General features: G+C 58.1%; 1 protein-coding gene across 6 annotated transcripts in view; it reads left to right on the top strand.

Moving 5' to 3' along the window:
• The window catches only part of LOC123612202 (zinc finger protein 469), a 240,556-nt gene that overhangs the window by 111,913 nt on the left and 116,323 nt on the right, over positions 1 to 12,320 (top strand). For all 6 annotated transcript variants that reach the window (XM_074349255.1, XM_074349257.1, XM_074349252.1 and 3 more), the window contains one exon: positions 9,219 to 9,319. The gene's annotated coding sequence lies outside the window, so the exon portion shown is untranslated. The remainder of the gene's footprint in view (positions 1 to 9,218; positions 9,320 to 12,320) is intronic.

Below are 12,320 nucleotides of genomic sequence, written 5' to 3'. Positions count from 1 at the left end.
GTGCACAGGGCGGGGGAGCCTGGCCTGCGGGGCTCCTTCCTGGTTCCCAGGGAGCCACCAGCCCCTATCAGCCTCCCTTCGCAGAGAACCCAGGCATCAATGCCACGTGCACGCTGAGCTCAGGCCGTGACCGCAGGGCCCTTGCCCAGCCCGAGGCCGTCTCCCTCCCACTGCTGGCTCAGCCTTGCTGGGACTGGCTCCCTGGACAGCACTGCCGGGGGGGGGAGGGGAGGGGGGCCCTTTGCTTCCCAGGGAGGACTTGCCCCTCCTCCTCCCACACAGAAGCCACCAGAGGGGAGGGGACGCTCCATGGGCCCCCTCCCCCTCCCCACTGGAACCAATGGCTCGTGCCCTCCATCTCCCTGCTCCAGCCCCAGTCACGCCTCCACTTCCTGTCGAGTCCAGCCTGGCCCCCGGTCCCAGCCCCGTCTTTCTCACCCCGAACCCACTCCATCCGTCTGTGAGCCCTTGCCTGCCCTCTGCAAGGGGCCACCCAGCCTGTCCTACCCTCTTGGCCCTGCCCCCTTGAGGCCCTCCCTGGCCTCCATCTGTGTCTGCAAGTTCTTGCTCACCAGCACCGTCTAGAACCTGAGCCCCCATCACCCCGCCAAGCCAGCTCCGAGCCCCTCCGATGCTCTCTGGTCTGCGTTTCTAGTGGGTTTACAGGAAGTGGACACCCCAGGAACTGCAGGGTCCCAGCCCAGGACCCCGTCCTTCCTCACGGAGGGTCAGAGGGCACAGTGGGCCTTTCTGTCCAACCAAGAACAACCTCTCACTGTTTTCCAACACTGATGGTTCAGGAGGGATGGGAAGAGACCGCAGGCTTCGGTGGCCTCCACGTCACCCGGTCCCTATGAGGGCGGGACACCTCAGGCCAAGAGGCTGCTTTGGATTCCAGCAGATGGAGAGGAGCTGCCCTCCTGACGGGCCGTCCCCCACCCGCTGTCTGGAAGCGCCCCATCTCGCGTGCAGCTGAGTCACCGGCCCTGTCCTCCCACAACCCCCGAGTGTGACTTCACCCGCTTGGCTCAGAGACCCAGCATCTCCCGAGAAAGAGAAAAGTGCCCAAGAGGGGATTGGAGTCCCCGGGAAGCACGCGGGGACACCCAGGACCCTTGCACGAGCCCGCTGGCAGACCAGCTCTGACTTCACACCCGAGAGCAGGGGAGCGCTTCCCGCCTGTGAACAGGGGCCTGGCCCAAGGGCTGTGGGGAGACCGCCAGACCTGGCCACAGAGCTCTGCACATCTCAGGGGTGTCGGGGCACATCCTCCTGTCCCCCACATGCCCGAGCCCCTGGGAGTGCCCACTGCCCATCTGCATGCTGGCGTCCCGGGGGCAAGGTCACGTTCTGGGGTCTGGGCACATCCTCACACGCTCATCCAACGAGCAGGGATCTGTCCAGAGTCACTCCTATGGGGCCCAACTGCAGTCAGCGTCCCTCCCCCAGACCGCTCCCCACTTTCCCAGGGGCCGGGCCGTCTTTCCCACACCAAAGCTCCGGCCACCTGGAGTCCTGTAAGGTGGGGCCAATGCTCATTGCCCCCAGCCTGCACAGAACTGGCTGCTTGTGACTTCTGGGCAGCGGTGGAGGTCAGTGTGGCCGGCTAGAGGGCCCCCACCCACACTGGCCAGCACAGCGGTGCTCCAGAGCCGTGAGACCAGCAAGGCCAAGCGGCTTCTGTGGCCGAGCTCCTGCCTACGGCCCCGGGCTGGGCGGCTGCTCCGGGCAGCGCACAAAGGGCCCAGGCTCGGGGAGGGAGCACGACCTCGAACCCGTGACAGGTGTGTTCTCCCATCACCTTCTGCATCTGGAGATCTGCCTTTTCTGGAAATTCTGTGGAAGTGAGTCAGGCTGCAGCGTCGTTCGTCCGGCTGCTTCTGCTGAGCGCTCTGGGTCTGCGGCCGTCCACCGTGGGGCCTGTCCCAGATGCGTGCTCCTCCTCGCGGTAGGTCGGGTCCCACTGTTTGTATAACCACGTTTTGTGCCTCCTGCTGACCGACACGTGGGTTTGGGGCTCTTGGGGGTGATGCTTCTGTGGCCATTTGAGAGCCGGTTTCTACGTGGACGTGTGTCTCACTTCCCTTGGGTGGATTCCTGGTGGGGGTGACCGGGTCCCAGGTCGGTCTGGCTGACTCTAACACAGCGTCAGGCTCCTTCCAGAGCACTGCTGGGGCTCTGTGTGCCACGTGGCGCTGCAGGAGGTCCTGTCACTCCTTGTCTCGGCCGACTCCTGGCGTCGCCCACCTTTGCGGTGAGTAGGGCTGTTCTCGCTGCTAACCAGCCAGCCTGGGTCCGTGCCTCTGTGTGCAGTAAATGCTGGGTTGCGGTCAAGGAAAGGGCAGTGTTTGCTGCCAGGTGTCCGGCGTGGGACCAGGCAAGGAGACCGGGCAGCTGGAAGACCTGAGCTCCCTGGTGGCTTTAAAGGAAGCTTTCAGGGTGAGGGAGGAGGCTGCGGGTGCCTGATCACCACGCGGACATCCTTCTGCCTGGGTGGTGAGGAGGTAAAGAGGGCGGAGTTTGGGGAGTTAACATCACCAGCCTTCCGTTCCCACCGGCCTGGGGTCTCCGTGCGGGTGGTCGGCGTGCCATTACCCTCTTCTGCGGGGTAGGGGTCTCAGTCTCACTCACGGACGTGGCTCAGCATATCATCCATGGCCCTTGAGGAGGAACTAAAGGCCCTGGATTTTGCTTTGTGACAAAACTGTTACTATTTTGTCTTGCTCAACTGCACTCCATTCTTTTTGCATTTTCTCATTTCTCTGATTAAATTTTCTCGTTGGAACTTGGGGAAGGCCCAGGAGGCAAAAGTGTTTGTTTTGTTTTGTTTTCTTTTGTTTTACAAACAAGAGGCAGGGGACACGGTGCTGGGGGCGGGGAGGTCTGTCCCCGGGAAGCCCCGCAGGGTTCTACTCAGCTTTCTAGCAGTTGTGAGGGGTGCCTCATGGCAGTTTGACCTACGCTTTACTGATGGGTAATGAGGTTGAATGCCCTTCTGTGTGCTTCTCTGCCATTCATACGCCTTCTTTGGCAAAATGTCTAGTTAAATCTTTTGCCCATTTTTAAAAAATACACTTTTTATTTTTGAAGGGTTTTAGATTTATAGGAAAGTTGCAGTAAGGGCACAGAGGGTTCCCGCTTCCCCCTCCCTCGGTTCCCCGTTGTTGACACCCCCGTCCCCGTGGCACGTTCGTCGAAGCTCGGGGAACAGCTTCGGGGCCCTGGCTGGGAGCTGGAGGCCAGGCTCTATTTGGATTTCAGGAGGTTTTCCACTCAAGCCTCCTTTCCCAGGACCCACTCAGGACCCTCCCAGGATATGCGGGGTCTCCTCAGCCTTCCCTGGGCTGTGACAGCGGCTCAGACAGTCCCCGGGCGGGGGGCAGGCACCGCTCAGGGCCTTCCAGTGTCGTGTCTGCTGGCTGCGTGGGCACTGGGGGTGCATGTCCACCAGGGCTGCTCAAGGGAGCACACTCCAAGCCTGGGGGTGGTGTTTCACCCACATCCTAAATCGCAGGGTGACTGGGTGCCAGTGAGCGGCTGCCAGCAGAGCAGGGGAGGGAGGTGGGCAGTGGGGCGACCTGCCAGTTACCCCCACACGCCCTGTGCACAGCATCAGCAAGACCTTCTGGCTGAAGCAGGGCAGGGTGCTCACACCCCAGCCCCTCGGCCTCCTAACCCTGGCCACCCTCCCTCCCGAGGGCAGATGCCTGGAGCTCTGTGGGTGCTCAACCTCAGGACCCCCCCCTGTGGCCCTGAACTGGGCGCCCGCGGGCCCTGTAGAAACACATGCTGGTGACGGCCAGCTCCCGGCACCCAGGGCCACGAGCGTCCCATGGCTGCAGCAGGAGCAGAAAGTCGAGACAGCTCAGGGCACAGGGCGGCCATGCCGGCAGCTTTCACCGGGGCCTGTTTATCATGACAGCTTCTCCGCGGCCCACGTGGCCCGCTCCCGGGCGGCTCCAGACGGCCGTCATCTCCTCCGCCTGTGAAATAACACTTGTCCCGACCTGATGTTTCTCCAACCGCGCCCAGATTCCAAATGTCCAGAGCGATCATACTCGCTTCAGGGGGAAATTTCCGGGCTGTTTTTCTCTGCTTATTGTTTACAGGAAGGAAAGTCTGGGCCCCAGGCAGGCCCTCATTTAGTGTGAGTCCTCTGGCTTTGAGGTCGGCACTGTTGGCTCTAGCCTTCACCCCTTGTTTCATTCATCTATTCTGGTTTTCAGCTCAGGAACGTACAGACTGTTCAGGTATGGTCCCCTGTCCAGGGCTGGAATCCACCCTGGAATCGTGGAATCTCCTCCATCACTTCCTCGTTTTGAGGTTTAGGGAAAGCTGCTCCACCTCTCTGAGCCTCAAGGTCCTCATTTGCAGGATGGGCTAATGTTAGAACCTGCTTCACAAGGTTGTTGGGAAGAGTCATGGAACCATCTAGTCCAGGGCTAGCTCCTAGCAGAGCTCAACCACTGTCATCCTTGTTAATAATAACAGACCTGCGACAGGTGTGGCAGAGCACGTGGGATCTGAGGGACAAGCACAACTCATCATCACCAGGTTGGGGTGGGCAAGGGGCTCAGACAGCCTCCCAGGCTGTGGAGAGTGTGTTCCCAGGGATGCGGCTCAGTGGGGCCAGGCAGAGGGGCCTGGCTGCTCCCACTACGTGGGGACAATGCAAGTTCATGGGGGGTGGACAGGCCACCTGGACTGGCCTGCAGACACCTTGAATGTCCTGGGAGGTGGACTTGTGCAGTACGTGGAAGGGAGCCCCCTGGTGCCACAGTTCACCATGCTTGTTTGGAGGGGTGGGGGCGGCAGGGTCAGGACCTGGACATGCCAGAGGCTCTTGATCATGGATGGATGGATGGATAGGAGGATGGATGGATGGGAAGCTGGATGGATGGATGGATGGATGGATGGATGGATGGAAGGATGGATGGATGGATGGATGGGAGGATGGATGGATGGATGGGAGGATGGATGGATGGATGGATGGGAGGATGGATGGGGAGATGGATGGATGGGAGGATGGATGGATGGGAAGCTGGATGGATGGATGGATGGATGGGAGGATGGATGGATGGGAGGATGGATGGATGGATGGGGAGATGGATGGATGATGGATGAATGGATGGATGGATGGGAGGATGGATGTATGGACGGAAGGATGGATGGATGGGAAGATGGGTGGATGGATGGGAAGATGGATGGATGGATGGGAGGATGGATGGATGGGAGGATGGATGGATGAATGGGAAGATGGATGGATGATGGATGAGTGGATGGATGGATGGGAGGATGGATGAATAAAGGAGGTTGCTGGCAGAAGCCCCCTCTGCAATCGGCATGGTGGTGGGCTTGGGCAGGAGTGGCCTTTGGAGAAAGCCGTGGCTTTGCCCCTACAGTACTTCTCAGGACATATTCATCCAACCAAGGACCCTTATGCAGAATGTATTTTCATAAAATTCCTTCCAACCAACAAGGAAAAGACAAACAACCCAATGCAAAAATGGACAAAAGTCTTGAAAAGTCCTGCTGCTCCACCCACAACCAGCTACTCCACTCCTGGGTGGGGTGCTCCTGTGTGTTCACAGAGGACGTGCCCTGGGACATCTCAGAGACCTCTTCATCATGGCCCTCCACACTAATCATAGTAGAACGGACAGATAATCTGTTGTTCACACAATAGAATTTACACAAAAATATGGACAAATCTTGCACATGAAAAGGCGCTCAGCATTGTTAATCATTAGGGAAATGCAAATCAAAACTACAGGATACCTCACACCCATTAGGATGGCGCCCATTTGAAAAACAGAAAATAACCTGTGTTGGCGAGGATGTGGGGAAATTGGAGCTCTTGTGCACTGCTGGTGGGAACACAAAGTGGTGCAGCCACTGTGGAAACAGTATGGCGTTTCCTCAGAAAGTTAAAAGTATGATTACTATATGATCCGGCAATTCTATCCCAAGTATATACCCAAAAGAATGGAAAGCAGGGTCTCGGAGAGATGTTTGTACCCGTGTTCACAGCAGCATTATTTGCAACAGCCAAGAGGTGAGAGCAACCCAAGTGTCCATCGAGGGACGAGGGCTGAACAAAACGCGGCCCATCCACACAGTCGAACGTTATCTAGCCTTAAAAAGGAAGGAGATTCTAGTGCACACTGCCGCCTGAATGAGCCCCGAGTGAGGGCGTGAGGCTCAGGGAAATAAGCCAGCACAGAAGGATGCATGCTGTGTAGTCCCACTTGTGTGAGGTCCCTAGAGCAGTCACACTCACAGAGACAGAAATTAGGATGGTGGGTGCGGGGGCTGGGGGAGGGGAGGGGAAGTGAGTGTGTCGTGGGGACAGAGCTTCAGTTTTACAAGATGGGAAGAGCTACAGAGGTGGGTAGTGACGGTGGCACGGCGCTGTGAGCGGACTTACCACCACTGAGCAGCCCGTGCAAACGTGGGTAGGACGGCACGTTTTACGCTACGTATGTTTTACCACAAGTAAAAGTGAAAGTATGGTGACTCTCAGTAACAGAGTGTTGAATGAAAGAAGTTACACACTGTGATTCCACCAATAAAGCGACCCAGCTGGCCAGCTGGGAGCCAGGCCCGTGGCTGCGCTGGACCCGAGGGCGCGGGCGGGCGAGCAGGTGGGCACGTTCTGCTTCCCGACGGAGCTCTGGTTCCACGGGGGTGTGCAGTGCAGTGAACTGTGTGCCTGTGTGTGTCTGTTGTACTTGGGGCAAACTTTTTCTTTTTAATTGAAATAGAGTAGACTTACAGTGTTTCAGGTGTACAGAAGTGATTCAGTTACACATATACATCAATTCTTTTTCAGATTCTTTCCCACTATAGGTTATTACAAGGTACTGAATACAGTTCCCTGCGCTGCACAGTAGGACCTTGTTGTTTATGCGTTTTGTATACAGTAGTTAGTATCTGCAAATCCGAAACTCCTAATTTATCCCTCCCTCACTTCGCCTGGTAATCCTCATTTTGTTTTCAATGTCTGTGAATCTATTTCTATTTTGAAAATAAGCTCATTTGTATCACTTTTGGGGTTCCACATATAAGTGGTATCATATGATATCTGTCTTCCTTTTTCTGACTTATTTCACTTAGAGTGGCGATCTCTAGGTCCATCCATGTTGCTGCAGATGGCACCGTTTCATTCTTCTTATGGCCAAGTAGTCTTCCATTGCACAAATGCACTGCTTCTTCTTTCTGCAGCTGTCTGTCAGTGGACATGCATGTGCTTCCACGTCTTGGCAACTGTAAACGGCGCTGCTGTGAACTTGGGATGCACGTGTCTTCTCCACTTAGGGTTGTCATCTTTTCCGGATATATGCTCAGGAACGGGATTGCTGGATCACATGGTTACTCTATTTTTAGTTTTTTAAGGAACCTCCGGACTGTTCTCCATAGTGGCTGCAACAATTTACATTCCTACCAACAGCATAGGAGAGTTCCCTGCATCAAAGTTTTAATAAAAAGAAGGGCTTTCTTAGAATGAAGGACTGGAGCTTCTGGAAGACTCACCGTGTGGCCTTCCCTAATCTCCATGGATCTTAAGAACGCCCTCGCGGCCCACGTGGCCCACAGACCTGTGCTGGAGAAAGTTGGCCTTAGGGGTCCCACCACCACCCCCGCAGAGTTGGGCTCTTTTATAAACACGTTGCACGCACACACACACGCCCACCAGCTGTAAAGATTAGAAAGGAGCAAACATGCCTTAAAGAAAGCGTGAGTGTGAGAGGGGTCTTTGGAAGCCCGCCTGCCCTGCCCCGTCTGTGGGCCGAGAGATGAGGCCCCGGGGCTCCCACAGGCTGCGGCGACCTGGAAGCTGTTAATTACACTGCCAGTGACACGGGACCTGCGGTGGATTTGGCCTCTGCAGGCAGTTATTTTTTATGTTTTGCTGACAGTCCAAATGATTCTAGATAAACCGGGGAGTGGAAGGAGCCGGCCAGCACCTGGGGAGGGTAAACGCAGCTGGCTTTGTGAGAACACAGCCGTGACCACCGAGTGTGCTTTCTCAGTGTGAAACGCCACCAGAGGATAGGAAAACACGCCTTTTGGGGTGCACTCAGGCCCATGAGTTAGTTTGGATCGTGGGTGCTGGTAAAGGTGTGGAGAATCCAGACGGTCACCCAGGAAATCCACGGAGCCTGTGATTCCTGGTGGCGCGGCGTTCCTGGCATGGCTGGCAGCTGGGGCCAGGGAGGGCACCTCTAGATCCTCTCACGCTTTGAGCATCTCACATCCTCACAATTTTATTCCATCTTTGTGACAATCCTGAGAGGGAGGCACGGCCTTTGTCATCATGTCCTAAATGGACCAACCGAGGCGCCAGAAGGCAAGGCGAGTGGCCAGGCTCCCTCTGAAGTCGGCCCAGTGGCCAGGACGGAAACTCGTCTCTTGACTCCAAATTCAGTGTGATTTCTAAAGAGATGTTTGTCACAAGTGTTGATTCTTCCCTTCCCCCGAAACCTCCTGGGACGGTGGATGGGAATAGAAGTGTCCTGGCTGGCACCCAGGTGCTCACCGTCCTCACTGTTCAGTGGAGAAGAGGTTGAGGGGGTTACCAGTCAGAGGACCAACTGAAAGGCCAGGCAGGGGACATAAGGAGGGGAGGGTGCCCGGCCACAAGCTGCTGGCTGGAAGGGCCAAAGGGAGACACCGAATCCTGGAGGAGGAGGACGAGCAGGGCTGGTGAAACAGCATCGGAGACCCAGATAGAGGAGGGCCCCCAGGACAGGGCACCCCCACCCCACCCCGGGCAAGGTGTGCCATGGTGGCCTCAGCTGGCCCAGCACAGAGCAGCAGGGGGACAGATGTCCTTGGGGAGGGACAGAGGAAGTCACCCCTCCCCAGGGGACACCCCCTCTTCCCAGGACGTGGCGGTGACCATCAAGAACTCATTAGAATCTTCCCGTCGACTTAGAGGAATGTCTGGGGGTGGGGTAGGGGGTGAGAGAAATAAGGTGTGAGGGAAGCAAGGCTGTAGAAACCTCGTGCCTGCTGGTGACAGTTTAGGACCACGGACACGGGTGTGTGACCGCGGGAGCACGGAGGACGGCTGGTGGGCCTGGGATAGTGGGGTGCACCAGGGGGTCAGTGAGCACGACCTCTTCCCACCCCACGCTCCGCGTTCAGGGCTCAGCGGACTGCGGCCTCTGGGACAAGCAGCGTGTCCCGTCTAAACGCTCATGTGTCCTTCACAGAGTCAGCTGGTGGCCGCCAGAGAAAAGCGTGTGGAAGAGGAACCAGCGGGCAGACCCGCGCGTCCCGCCAGCAGAAGAGCACCTATGACCGGGCCACAAAGGTAAGGGCAGCTTCCTCTATTCTCTGGGTTTGATTCGGCGCCGTGTGCCGTCTCGTCTCCGTTAGCTTCACTGCTGTGGTTACGTCGCCAAGCCTGGTGCTGAGCTGCTGTCAGAGCTGGGCTGGCGCCGCACCGACGTGGTCCGGTTGGTGTTCGGGTAGTTGTGGATGAAGAGTGGCTCTCTGAATGGACCGAGGCTGGGAAACTGTCTCCAGCTGGTCCAAGGCGTTCACTGGAAGCGGCCAGAGGGCAGCACGGGCTCTGTCCCCGGGAGGGCGGGAGGCAGCGCTGGAGAGTGTCGCGTGCCGTGCGCGCCTCAGGTCTGCACATCACTCTGCACCCTGGGAGGAAAGTGGGGGCCGCTCCAAGAGCTGAGCCTGGCGCTGGGTAGCAGCCGCCTGGTGCTGTGCGGGGAGGCCCCGGGCCATCCCTGGGCCTGGTGGGAAAGCCACAGCTCCTCACGCAGCCCTCCATCCCCGCCTGCCCAGCCCCCTTTGTGAGGGTCAATCTGATGCCGCCCTGCGGAGGGCGCTCGGGGACGTCTGGAGCCCACACAGGGCAGAGCGAGCTTCAGAGGCACGGCTGTCGCTGGGGAGCAGGGCCCACAGCCTGCCCCACCATGTGTCCACTCTCCAACCAGGCCCCTGTCCTCGCGGTGGCTTCGGTGATCACCTGGGGGCCATGCAAACCGCGAGAACTGACCTGACCGTAAGCGTGTAAGGTCGCCCTGCTTGCAACAATCATCCCCGTTACGGGGAGGCAGCCCGTCTCACACTCCCGGGGGACGGACACAGCTGTTCTCTGCGTCTGTAAAACCTGCCCTTGGAAAGCAACTTCTGGGCTAGTTTCTGACGAGGTCTGCAGGGGAGCGAGTCCTCCCTGCGCGCATGCCCTCCTGGTAGCCCAGAGCACGGTGGCTCAGAACGGGCAGAACCCAGAGCGTCCTGTTGTGTCTCTTAAAGAGAACTGCAGGGCCGTGCGATTCCATCAGGAATGTGGCCAACCCGTTGCATCATGAAACTTGCCAACCCGCTGCCCCGTTCCTGGTGATTCAGGACGTGGCTGCACACATTGGTTATTTTAGCTTTGACATTTATTGAGGCCACCGCTGGGTGAGCGGCGGGGGACTGAGTGGGAGGGGCCTGAGGAGATGATGGAGACGCTTCTGTCCTGACAGGGCTGGGTCGCACAGGGGCCGCCTTCGTCAAAGCCCTCAACCAGCACACTTAGGATGTGTGCGCTGCACTGCATGTAAGTTTTCCCAAAAAAACATAAGCAAATGTTGAAGTCTGGTTAACGCAGTGGCGGCTAAAGCATTCAGGGGTAGGGCACGTGGATGCCTGCTGTTTCCTGTGAAATTCTTCAAGAAAGTAAGACGGTGGTGAGCAGATGGAGGGAGGGGAGGCAGACACGCCTGTGACAAGCAGGCAGCGCGGGCTGTGAGCAGCGTGGCCGAGGTGTGGGCCCGGGGGTGTTTGTGGCCACGTTCCTTCCGGTCGTCCGTGCGTTTGAAAGTTTCCCTAATAAAATGTTGGAGAAAATTCTGGGCAGGGGTGTTGAGGAGCCCGGTGTATCGTTTTCTAGGCCTTTCTGTACTTGCAAAGTAGCTTATGACCCACTGGGGTTCACAGGGTGGGTGGCTTCTCAAGGCGCCTTTCCTGCCGGCCTGCCGGGGAGGCACGGCCCGTGCACCCAGGTACGCAGGTTTCCTTTGCGCTTTGTTGATGCCACTGGTGGGTGGGCTTCTGGGGGCCCTGGCGGGGGGCGCTGACCCTGGCCAGGTGTTCCCGGCACGTGGACTCATGACCTTGAAGTGCACCGTCCCTTCCTTTACGAGGTGGCTCTCCAGGCAGGCCCACTCCCCTTGGGGAGAAGTGGGCGTGTCGTGCTGACTGGCGAGGCTTCGTCCTCCCTCTAATGACCGTCCGCAGCCTGGAGGGCTGTGAACCCCACCGGCCGGCCCAGGGAGGGAGGTGGAGGGTAACAGGTACCGGTTCAGACCCACACTGGGACGAGGCCTGGAGCCCGGCCCCCAGCCCGACGGCGGCGCACTCCGGCTCCGGCCCTCTCCTGGCCTCGGGCGCAGGGCGCTGAACTCTGAGACTGTGGCGTCACGTGGCTGCCTTGCGGGGCCAGAGGGCCACACCTGCAGAAATGGTTCTGTTTCCTGATCTTCTTTTCTTTTGTTCCTTTCCCAAATTCAAAGAGGTTATTTTCAGCAAACCCAGAGGACAGCCTTATTCGGAGACTCTCACATCAGGAGGGTTGGTGGTTATGCCCACGGGACAGTGTGAGGCTGGTAGGCACAGAAGTGGGCTGGACCCCGACCTCCTGGTGTCAAGGCCAAGTGTCTCAGCCAGGTCAGCTTTGGTGACAAGTGACAGAAGGCCCACCTGAGGCGGCTTGGCCAGTAAGGGAGCTAATTGACCCACATGACTGACCTGCCCAGGTTCAGGTACTGTTGGATTCTAAGGCCAAGAGCTGCCTTCGGGATTTGGTTCTTTTTCACGCGTCACCGTGACCTGAAGGCCAGTGGGGAGGGCCAGGCACCCGGCCCTGCCCCACCGCTGTGGCTGGGGTGGAGGGGCCACCTGGCTGAGCTGCATCTGGGTGGGGTCCCCTTCGCTCACAGTGGGACTGAGTGCCCGGCAGGGCTGCAGCCACCAAAAGGGCCACAGCTGCAGATGTCCATAGCAAACACTCCTAATCCAACAGACCCAGCACCTCCTGCTGCCTTGTGGGGGGCCCTGGCCTCAGGTATCACCCCGCGGGGACTTGCAGTCTGGAACGCCAGCATTTCGTTTCTCCTACTGACCATCCACACTGCTTCATGCCCAGTGATCCCGGTCAGTCTGCCAGATGGAATTCTTTCCCTGGGAGGCCCAAGATCCTGGCATGGACAAACTCTCCAAGTCCCAGGTCTCTCCAGCTGCTCCCACAGTAGCCCCGTCCATCCCCGCAGAGCCCTTCCTGGGCTAAGACTTGGGATTCAGCCCCGCCT

This window comes from Camelus bactrianus, chromosome 21 (genome assembly GCF_048773025.1).
Source record: "Camelus bactrianus isolate YW-2024 breed Bactrian camel chromosome 21, ASM4877302v1, whole genome shotgun sequence".
In the NCBI taxonomy this organism is placed as follows: domain Eukaryota; kingdom Metazoa; phylum Chordata; class Mammalia; order Artiodactyla; family Camelidae; genus Camelus; species Camelus bactrianus.
This window is presented reverse-complemented; position numbering and strand designations above follow the sequence as displayed.